The sequence below is a fragment of the Eubalaena glacialis genome, chromosome 4 (assembly GCF_028564815.1).
Source record: "Eubalaena glacialis isolate mEubGla1 chromosome 4, mEubGla1.1.hap2.+ XY, whole genome shotgun sequence".
NCBI classification, from domain to species: domain Eukaryota; kingdom Metazoa; phylum Chordata; class Mammalia; order Artiodactyla; family Balaenidae; genus Eubalaena; species Eubalaena glacialis.
In genome coordinates this window covers 49,960,234-49,971,269 of record NC_083719.1, presented here as the reverse complement: position 1 = coordinate 49,971,269, position 11,036 = coordinate 49,960,234, and the positions used below count along the sequence as shown (strand labels likewise).

The window sequence follows — 11,036 nt, the reverse complement described above, 5'->3', positions numbered from 1 at the left end:
CCTGCCATAGTTTATGTAAGAGTTGGATGAAATAAAATTAGTCTTTAGCTTTGGTTCTGACACACAGTTATTCCTAAATAAATGGCAGTTGTTATACTGGTGGCAGTGGTACTTCTGCTGCTGATGTGATAATATGAAGCAGATGGCTCATTAAAGGTCCTCAATAAATGTAAATTTAACTATGGAGTGTGAGTAGGGATATCACTATAATTAGCTCCCATGTGATTCAGGTTACAATATACATCAGTGGTCATTTTATTTAATTTTAATTTTTTTTTTTTTGAGGAACAAGAGCCCAGTGTTTTTATTTGATCATTTCTTGCATTTGAAGTACTCCTTGATGACATCCTTGGCCTGAGCCTCTTTGCCACAGCCCTTAACCACCACACAACTGCAACCAACCGCTTTACGGGTTTTCCCTCTCTGTCAATTTTACAGAGGCCTACCCATTCCCCTAGTTTCTTGTTGTCATCAACCTTAATCAGGTTGATTTGGTGCTCAGCACAAAGGACCTCCACCAACTTGACATACATAGGCTCATCACAGTTGGATGCAAGCACACAGAGATGGGCTTGACACTTGTCTAAGGCTTTGGCAGCTTCGCATATTCCACGTGCTAGGCCATCGTGGATGAGGCTGGTCTTCAGCACCTCTTGCAGAGCAGGATTAACGTCCATTACACCTCCAGCAGCAGTGCCTTCCTCGGCCCTGGCGGTGGGTTATGGGTGGGGCCGAATCTTAAGTGCACCCGAGCCTCCGTCTCCGCGCGACTCCGCGGCGTTAGTGGTCATTTTAAATAGGAATAGAAATCACCAAAGGACAGCCTTGGGTGGATAAAAGTATATTACCTGCTTTGCCTTGGCTTTCAATGAGGAAACCTAATAAGTTGGATTTTTTTTAAATACTAAAATAAAATAAAACTTTGGAATTAAAAAAGTAGTTATGGTAGAGCCAATTTCTTCCTCTTCAGTGGTGGTTTCCCAGCTGCTCATAGTGAGGGTCTTCAAAGCAGGCCCAAGGAGCCTCTCTTGGCCTCATCCTAAGAAAACCTCTGTATATGAGATGTAAATGATGTTGGGGATATCCTGAGTAGCTGAGAAAAATCAGCAGAGACGACAAGACAAAAACAGATACCTCCCAACTTCGATTCCAGTGGTTTCAGGAACAGGTGGAGACGTCTATGAAAGTCAGAAACACTTTCTTTTGCAATAATTTTCCTCTCTTTACTAGAAAAATAGGTGGTTTCTTGTCTAGTATTGTATTTGTTGCCATGTTGGCACTTTAGAATAGCTATACCTTATATTCCTTAAAGACAAGGTCATTTGAGAAAGATTTAGGAAGTAGGCAAAGATTGCCTCTTTCCTTCCTTTCTTGAGGTTCAGGTTGTTGGAACTAGAACTAACCCTCCCTTTTCCTCCAAACCTAAGTCCACTACTAGTCAGGAGCAGGTTTACTAGCTGTTTCTTCTAAAGACTGCTGTTTCTGCACGTGCTTAATTTTAGAGGATTCTCAAACATCGCCTGTCATTGCCTTCCCCACCCTATCATCCTGGGCCTCAGAGAAGATCCAGTAATCTATATGTCCTCAGGAAATAGGAATTTATTGTGTTTCATCCCCCAGAAGTACCTACTATATTTCCTGGAAAAAAGAATAATTGGTCTTAATGATGTCAATTCTGCTTAATCTTTTATTACATTTCATTAGAATTTGGAAGAGGTAGTTCACACCTCTCTTCCACTGCACCCCTCCCTACAACCCTTCTAAAGACAGAATTTTAAGCAGGATGGCATCTAAGGAAGAAGGGAAGAAATATACGGCAGAATAAGCCTTTCTCACCACCTCTTTAAGCCCTACCATGGGCACTATGATTTATTCCATCTCTTTATAGGACCAGTGTTGGTTATAGGAAAACAAAAATTAAGGACTTCCCTGGTGGTCCAGTGGTTAAGAATCCGCCTTCCAATGCAGGGGACATGGGTTCAAACTCTGGTCAGGGACCTAAGATCCCACATGCCGCAGGGCAACTAAGCCTGTGTGCCTCAACTACTGAGCCCACACACTCTAGAGACCATGTGCCACAACTATAGAGAAGCCCACTCACCACAATGAAAGATCCTATATGCCGCAACTAAGACCTGACGCAGCCAGATAGATAGATAGATAGAATTGATTTTTTTAATACTTTTTAAAAATAAATTTATTTATTTATTTATTTTTGGCTGCGTTGGGTCTTCGTTGCTGCATGCAGGCTTTCTCTAGTTGCAGCGAGCGACGGCTACTCTTCATTGTGGTGTGCAGGCTTCTCATTGTGGTAGCTTCTCTTGTTGCGGAGCATGGGGTCTAGGTGCGCAGGCTTCAGTAGTTGTGGCATGAGGGCTTCAGTAGTTGTGGCTCACAGGCTCTAGAGCGCAGGCTCAGTAGTTGTGATGCATGGGCTTAGTTGCTCTGTGGCATGTGGGATCTTCCGGGCCCAGGACTCGAACCCGTGTCCCCTGCACTGGTAGGTGGATTCTTAACCACTGCACCACCAGGAAAACCCCAGGATTGATTTTTTCAAAAAAAGAAAATAAAAACTATACATAATAACAGCAATGACTATAATTCCAGCCAAACAAATTAGTTTCAAGCACCCTAATGCAAGTTGTTGGATGTGTGAATGGTAAGGAACCTGCAATGGAAACAGGAAAATTTATATCAGACTCAAAATCAGTCTCATATTTAGGATGTGCTTTTTGTTATATATGTCGTGAAAGCTATTCTTCCATGCAGGATGTCAATTTCTTCCATTAACTAACCTGTTGCCTTGTTGAATAGAGGAATGAAGTAAACATTTAGAAGTGTTTATTTTGATTTCCATTGTTAGCACCAAAGTTTCAAGGTTAAGATGCTGCCTTTTATTTTTGTACAATATTGCTATTAAAGTTGTTGCACTTTCAAAGGCGATTGTGCAGTTGGCCAACTAATGGCTGTGGAGGTACAACTTTTACCAGTTACACTGAGAATTAATATTTTCACATAGAATTTTGTTCTAAAGAATATCAATGTTAGAAATGATTTGTAAAACTATAAATTCAGTTGACTGACTTCATTAAAATATTGCTGCCAAATTCTAGATATCATAGAAACAAAATAAAGAAGGATTATTATTAAAGGTGAAAGTGCCCAGAAAGAACAAGAAGTATTCAAATACTAGTGTATTATCATAATGTTCCTCAAAAAGAAATGTATTATAAATTTTTTTCCATACCTGGTCCCAAACATGGATTTTTAATGTAGGTTAAGCAAAAGCCATATGCAATAAAACCATTATGATAAGGATTATAACAATAAAAAAATGAAAATAAATGAAAGTCATGTATCATTTATGGTTAAGAATATAATCTTCAAGTGAGAAATTAAGTCTTATAACTGATTAGAAAGTGCAGTGTCGAGATTCATGGCAGCCAAAGAAAAGAGGAAATCATTTGCTCAGGAGACACAATTTTACCTAGCATTAAACTCTAAGAGGAACTTAAACAATTTTCTTTATATAAAGAACATTTAACTAGTTATTCAGCAATGAATTAAGTAGCTGTTTTACAAAAGATATGGAAACTATATTCATGTAACTGAGTTTTATACAAATTTGCAACCAAAAAACTGCCAAGAAAATAGTAAAATCATATTTCCATTATGAGTTTCTACCTGGCTCTAAAACAATGTAATCCACAGGTGCTGTTTTAGGTAGCTTAGTTGATAACAGGAAAAAAAAGCTCTCAAAAAAAGAGGTCACCACTTTATGTTTGAAACAAAAAGTTTAATGGATTATTTGGTAAGCAAGAGAGGTCTGTATGAACAGAGCTCAGTATTACTGATCAAAGCAAGTTGCTGATCTTATACAGGGTTTGGGGAAGCACAGATTTTGGGGACTGTTGGACTTTCAGAACTGGGAGTGACTCAGAATTAGTTGATCTTTAGTAGTTATGGAAGTGTCTCTAAAAGTGGAAGCGTTTCAAGCGGTAGAAGTGTCTCTAAAAGTCAGCCATAGTGAGGTTATTGCTGATTGCCTGGCCTTCAGCCAAGTGATGATGTTCCCAGTGGGTAGTTTTCAGAAGTGTAGTTACAGAAGCAAATTTACAGGGATTGATTGAGATGGATTATGACCAACTTTTTTGAGTTTGAAGTATAAGAAGTTTTTCTTCTCAGAGCAGAGAATCTAGAAATGGATCACTATTTCTCCCCAACTTAACTTGGATAGGATTTTTAAGAAGTTCATTAGTAGTCAATTTGGATTTTAGTTCTCACTGAGTCCCTGAATAACAGATGTTATATGTTTGAGAGGAAATCAACATAACTTTGGAAACCAGATGTGTAGATAATAAAGTTAACATATTGTTATAAAAAGTGATTAATCTACATTGTTACTTTTCTATATGCCAGCAGTGAACAATAGGAATTTGAAATTAAAGATACAACCATTTGCCTTAGTGCCAAAAAATAATAATACTTGGGCATAAGGGTAAAAAAAGAAGTACAATGTCTATATTAGGAAACCAAAAAACTGATGAAAGAAATTAAAGAAAAAAATCTACACAAGTGGAGAGATATTCCATGTTCATGGATAGAAAAAGTCAATATTTTTAGAATTTCAGATCTTCCCAACTTGATTTATAGTCAACAGAATCCCAATCAAAATCAACCCCTTATATAGCTACTAGGAAAATTAAAAGACAAAAGTAGTAAAATCATCTATATCCACAATAAGTAGTTAAAGGCAAACAAAAAAATGTAAAATACAATGACAGAACATTAAATATACAGGAAGGGGAGTAAAAATGCAGGGTTGTTAAAATACCTTCAAACTAAAGAAATCAGCAACTTTAATCATGTATATAATGGTAACACAAACCAAAAATCTGTAATAGATACACATGCAAAAAGAGAAAGGAATCCAAATATAACACTAAAAATAGTCATCAAATCATAAGGGGGTAGAGAGTAAAAGAAGAAGAAAAGAACAACTGCAAAAACAACGAAAAAAATGGAACTAAGTACATACTTATCAATAATTACTTTAAATGTAAATGAACCAAATGTTCCAATCAAAAGACACAGAGTGGCTGAATGAATACAAAAACAAGATCCACATGTATGCCACCTACAGGGGATTCACTTCAGATCTAAAGACACACACACACTGAAAGTGAGGGGATGGAAAAAGTATAAATGGGAAATAGAAAGAAAACCATGATAGCAATTTAATATCAGATGAAATAGACTTTAAAATGAAGACTGTAACAAGAGACAAAGCAAGACATTATAAAATGATCAGGGGAGCAATCCAAGAAGATATATCAATTGTAAATATATATGCACCCAACAAAGGAGCACCTAAACACATAAAACAAATATTAACAGACATAAAGGCAGAAAGTGACAGTAAAACAATAATGGTAGAGGACTTTAACACCCCACTTACATCAATGGACAGATGATCCAGTGAGAAAATTCTGGCCTTAAATGACATTAGACCAGATGTACTTAATAGATATATAGAGAGAACATTCCATGCAAAAGCAGCAAAACACACATTCGTTTCAAGTGCACATGGAACATTCTCAGGCACTGATCACATGCCAGGCCACAAAACAGGTATCAATAAATTTAAGAGGATTGAAATCATATCAAGAATCTTTTCTGACCACAACATTATGAGAATAGATATCAACTACAAGAAAAACATCACAAAAAACACAAACACGTGGAGGCTATACTATATGCTACTAAACAGGCAATGGGTTACTGAAGAAATCAAAAAATACATCGAGACAAAAGAAAAGGAAAACACAACGATCCAAAGTCTATGGGACAGGAGGAGACCTTCAAGATGGCGGAGGAGTAAGACATGGAGGTCACCTTCCTCCCAACAAATACATCACAAATACATCTACATGTGGAACAACTCCTATAGAACACATACTGAATGCTGGCAGAAGACCTCAGACTTCCCAAAAGGCAAGAAATTCCCCATGTACCTGGGTAGGGCAAAGGAAAAAAGAAAAAACAAAGACAAAAGAATAGGGATGGGACTTGCACCTCTGGGAGGGAGCTGCGAAGGAAGAAAATCTTCCACACCTTATGAAGCCCTTTCACTGGCGAGACGGGGGGATGGGTAGGGGGGAAGCTTCGGAGCCACAGAGGAGAGCACAGCAACAGGGGTGTAGAAGCCAAAGTGGAGAGATTCCCGCAGAGGATCGGTGCTGACCAGCACTCACCAGCCTGAGAGGCTTGTCTGCTCACCTGCCGTGGCAGGTGGGGACAGGGAGCTGAGGCTGCGGCTTCGGAGGTCAGATCCCAGGGAGAGGACTGGGGTTGGCAGCGTGAACACAGCCTGAAGGGGGCTAGTACGCCACAGATAGCCAGGAGGGAGTCCAGGAAAAAATCTGGAACTGCCTAAGAGGCAAGAGACCATTGTTTCAGAGTACGCGAGGAGAGGGGATTCAGAGCATCACCTGAACAAGCTCCAGAGACAGGCACGAGCTGCGGCTATCAGCGCAGACAACAGAGATGGGAATGAAACACTAAGGTTGCTGCTGCAGCCACCAAGAAGCCTGTGTGCAAGCACAGGTCACAATCCACACCTCCCCTCCTAGCAGCCTGTGCAGCCCATCACTGCCAGGGTCCTGTGAAACAGGGACAAATTCCCCGGGAGAACACACGGCGTGCCTCAGGCTGTTACAACGTCACACCAGCCTCTGCCGCCAGAGGCTCACCCCACATTCCATACCCTCCCTCCCACCAGCCTGAGTAAGCCAGAGCCCCCTAATCAGCTGCCACTTTAACCCTGTCCTGTATGAGTGAAGAACAGATGTCCTCAGGCAATCTACCGGCAGAGGCAGGGCCAAATCCAAAGCTGAACCCCAGGAGCTCTGTGAACAAAGAAGAGAAAGGGAAATTTCTCCCAGCAGCCTCAGAAGCAGTGGATTAAATCTCCACCATCAACTTGATGTACCCTGCATCTCTGGAATACCTGAATAGAGAATGAATCATCCCAAAATTGAGGTGGTTTACTTTGGGAGCAACTGTAGACTTGGGGTTTGCTTTCTGAATCTAATTTGTTTCTGGTTTTATGTTTATCTGAGTTTAGTATTTAGAGTTTATTATCATTGGTAGATTTGTTCATTGACTTGGTTGCTCTCTTCCTTTTTATTTTTTTATATATAGATTTTTTTTTTTTCCTTTTTCTCTTTTTGTGAGTGTGTATGTGTATGCTTCTTTGTGATTTTGTCTGTACAGCTTTGCTTTTACCATTTGTCCTAGCATTCTGTCTATCCTTTTTTTTTTTTTTTTTTTGGTATAGTTTTTAGCACTTGTTATGATTGGTGGATTTCTTTTTTGGTTTGGTTGCTATCTTCTTTCTTGCTCTTTTTTTCTTCTTTTTAAAATTACTTCTTAATATTTTTAAATTTTTAATAACTTATTTATTTTCTATTTTAGTAACTTGTATTTTATTTTTTCTTTCTTTCTTTCTTTCTCCCATTTCCTCTCAGTGGTGTGGCTAACAGGGTCTTGGTGCTCCAGCCGGGTGTCAGGCCTGTACCTCTGAGGTGGGAGAGCTGAGTTCAGGACACTGGTCCACCAGAGACCTCCCGGCTCCATGTAATATCAAACGGTGAAAGCTCTCCCAGAGATCTCCATCTCAACACTAAGACTCAGATCCACTCAACGACCAGCAAGCTACAGCGCTGGACACCCTATACAAAACAGCTAGCAAGACAGGAACACGACCACACCCATTAGCAGAGAGGTGGGCTAAAATCATAATAAGGTCACAGGCACACCAAAACACACCACTGGACGTGATTCTGCCCACCAGAAAGACAAGATCCAAACTCATCCACCAGAAAACAGGGACCAGTCCCCGCCGAAGGAAGCCTACACAACCAACTGAACCAACCTTACGCATTGGGGGCAGACACCAAAAACAATGGGAACTACGAGCCCGCAGCCTGCAAAAAGGAGACCTCAAACACAGTAAGTTAAGCAAAATGAGAAGACAGAGAAACACACAGGAGATGAAGGAGCAAGGTAAAAACCCATCAGACCAAACAAATGAAGAGGAAATAGGCAGTCTATATGAAAAAGAATTCAGAGTAATGAGAGTAAAGATGATCCAAAATCCTGGAAATAGAATGGAGAAAACACAAGAAACCTTTAACAAGGACCTAGAAGAACTAAAGAGCAAACAAACAATGATGAACAACACAATAAATGGAATTAAAAATAATCTAGAAGGAATCAATAGCAGAATAACTGAGGCAGAAGAATGGAGAAGTGACCTGGAAGATAAAACAGTGGAAATAACTACCACAGAGCAGAATAAAGAATGAAACAAATTGAGGACAGTCTCAGAGACTTCTGGGACAACACTAAATGCACCAATATTCGAATTATAGGGGTCCCAGAAGAAGAAGAGAAAAAGAAAGGAACTGAGAAAATATTTGAAGAGATTATAGTTGAAAACTACCCTAATATGTGAAAGGAAATACTCAATCAAGTCCAGGAAGCGCAGAGATAAATCCACGGAGAAACACCCCAAGACACATAGTAATCAAACTATCAAAAATTAAATACAAAGAAAAAATATTAAAAGCAGCAAGGGAAAAACAACAAATAACATACAAGGGAATCCCCATAAGGTTAACAGCTGGTCTTTCAGCAGAAACTCTGCAAGCCAGAAGGGAGTCGCAGGACATATTTAAAGTGATGAAAGGGAAGAAACTACAAGCAAGATTACTCTACCCAGCAAGGATCTCATTCAGATTCGATGGAGAAATTAAAACCTTTACAGACAAGCAAAAGCTAAGAGAATTCAGCACAACCAAACCAGCTTTACAACAAATGGTAAAGGAACTTCTCTAGGCAGGAAACACAAGAGAAGGAAAAGACCTACAATAACAAACTGAAAACAATTAAGAAAATGGTAATAAGAACATACATATCAATAACTACCTTAAATGTAAATGGATTAAATGCTCCCACCAAAAGACACAGACTGGCTGAATGGAAACAAAACCAAGACCCGTATACATGCTGTCTACAAGAGACCCATTTCAGACCTAGGGACACATACAGACTGAAAGTGAGGGGATGGAAAAAGATATTCCATGCAAACTGAAATCAAAAGAAAGCTGGAGTAGCAATTCTCATATCAGGCAAAATAGACCTTAAAATAAAGACTATTACAAGAGACAAAGAAGGACACTACATAATGATCAAGGGATCAATCCAAGAAAAAGATATAACAATTGTAAATATTTATACACCCAACATAGGAACTCCTCAATACGTAAGGCAAATGCTAACAGCCATAAAAGGGGAAATTGACAGTAACAAAATCAGAGTAGGGGACTTTAACACCCACTTTCACAAATGGACAGATCATCCAACATGAAAATAAATAAGGAAACACAAACTTTAAAGGATACATTAAACAAGATGAACTTAATTGATATTTATAGGACATTCCATCCAAAAACAAAATACACTTTATTCTCAAGTGCTCATGGAACATTCTCCAGGTTAGATCATATCTTGGGTCACAAATCAAGCTTTGGTAAATTTAAGAAAATTGAAATCATATCAAGTATCTTTTCCGACCACAATGCTATGAGACTAGACATCAATTACAGGAAAAAATCTGTAAAAAATACAAACACATGGAGGCTAAACAATACACTACTTAATAACGAAGTGATCACTGAAGAAATCAAAGAGGAAATCAAAAAATATCTAGAAACAAATGACAATGCAAACACGAGCACCCAAAACCTATGGGATGCAGCAAAAGCACGTCTAAGATGGAAGTGTATAGGAATACAATCCTACCTCAAGAAACAAGAAACGTCTCGAATAAACAACCTAACCTTACACCTAAAGCTATTAGAGAAAGAAGAACAAAAAAACCCCAAAGTTAGCAGAAGGAAAGAAATCATAAAGATCAGATCAGTAAAAAATGAAAAAGAAATGAAGGAAACAATAGCAAAGATCAATAAAAATAAAGGCTTGTTCTTTGAGAAGATAAACAAAATTTATAAACAATTAGCCAGACTCATCAAGAAAAAAAGGGAGAAGACTCAAATCAATAGAATTAGAAATAAACAAGAAGTAACACCTGACACTGCAGAAATACAAAGGATTATGAGAGATTACTACAAGCAACTCTATGCCAATAAAATGGACAACCTGGAAGAAATGGACAAATTCTTAGAAAGGTATAACCTTCTAAGACTGAACCAGGAAGAAATAGAATATATGAACAGACCAATCACAAGTAATGAAATTGAAACTGTGATTAAAAATCTTCCAACAAACAAAAGCCCAGGACCAGATGGCTTCACAGGTGAATTCTATCAAACATTTAGAGAAGAGCTAACACCCATCCTTCTCAAACTCTTCCAGAAAATTGCAGTGGAAGGAACACTCCCAAACTCATTCTATGAGGCCACCATCACCCTGATACCAAAACAGACAAAGATACTACAAAAAAAGAAAATTACAGACCAATATCGCTGATGAATATAGATGCAAAAATCCTCAACAAAATACTAGCAAAGAGAATCCAACAACACATTAAAAGGATCATACACCATGATCAAGTGGGATTTATCCCAGGGATGCAAGGATTCTTCAGTATACGCAAATCAATCAATGTGATACACCATAATAACAAATTGAAGAAGAAAAACCATATGATCATCTCAATAGATGCAGAAAAAGCTTTTGACAAAATTCAACAACCATTTATGATAAAAACTCTCCAGAAATTGGTCATAGAGGGAACCTACCTCAACATAATAAAGGCCATATATGACAAACACACAGCAAACATCATTCTCAATGCTTAAAAACTGAAAGCATTTCCTCTAAGATCAGGAACAAGACAAGGATGTCCACTCTTGCCACTATTACTCAATATAGTTTTGGAAGTCCTTGCCATGGCAATCAGAGAAGAAAAAGAAATAAAAGTAATACAAAACAACAACAACAACAAAAAA

At 38.4% G+C, this 11,036-nt stretch overlaps 1 pseudogene; it reads right to left on the bottom strand.

Annotated features, from left to right (window-relative positions):
* Window positions 1-276: 276 nt before the first annotated feature.
* LOC133090518 (small ribosomal subunit protein eS12-like) overlaps window positions 277-11,036 on the bottom strand; it is a 162,143-nt pseudogene continuing 151,383 nt past the window's right edge.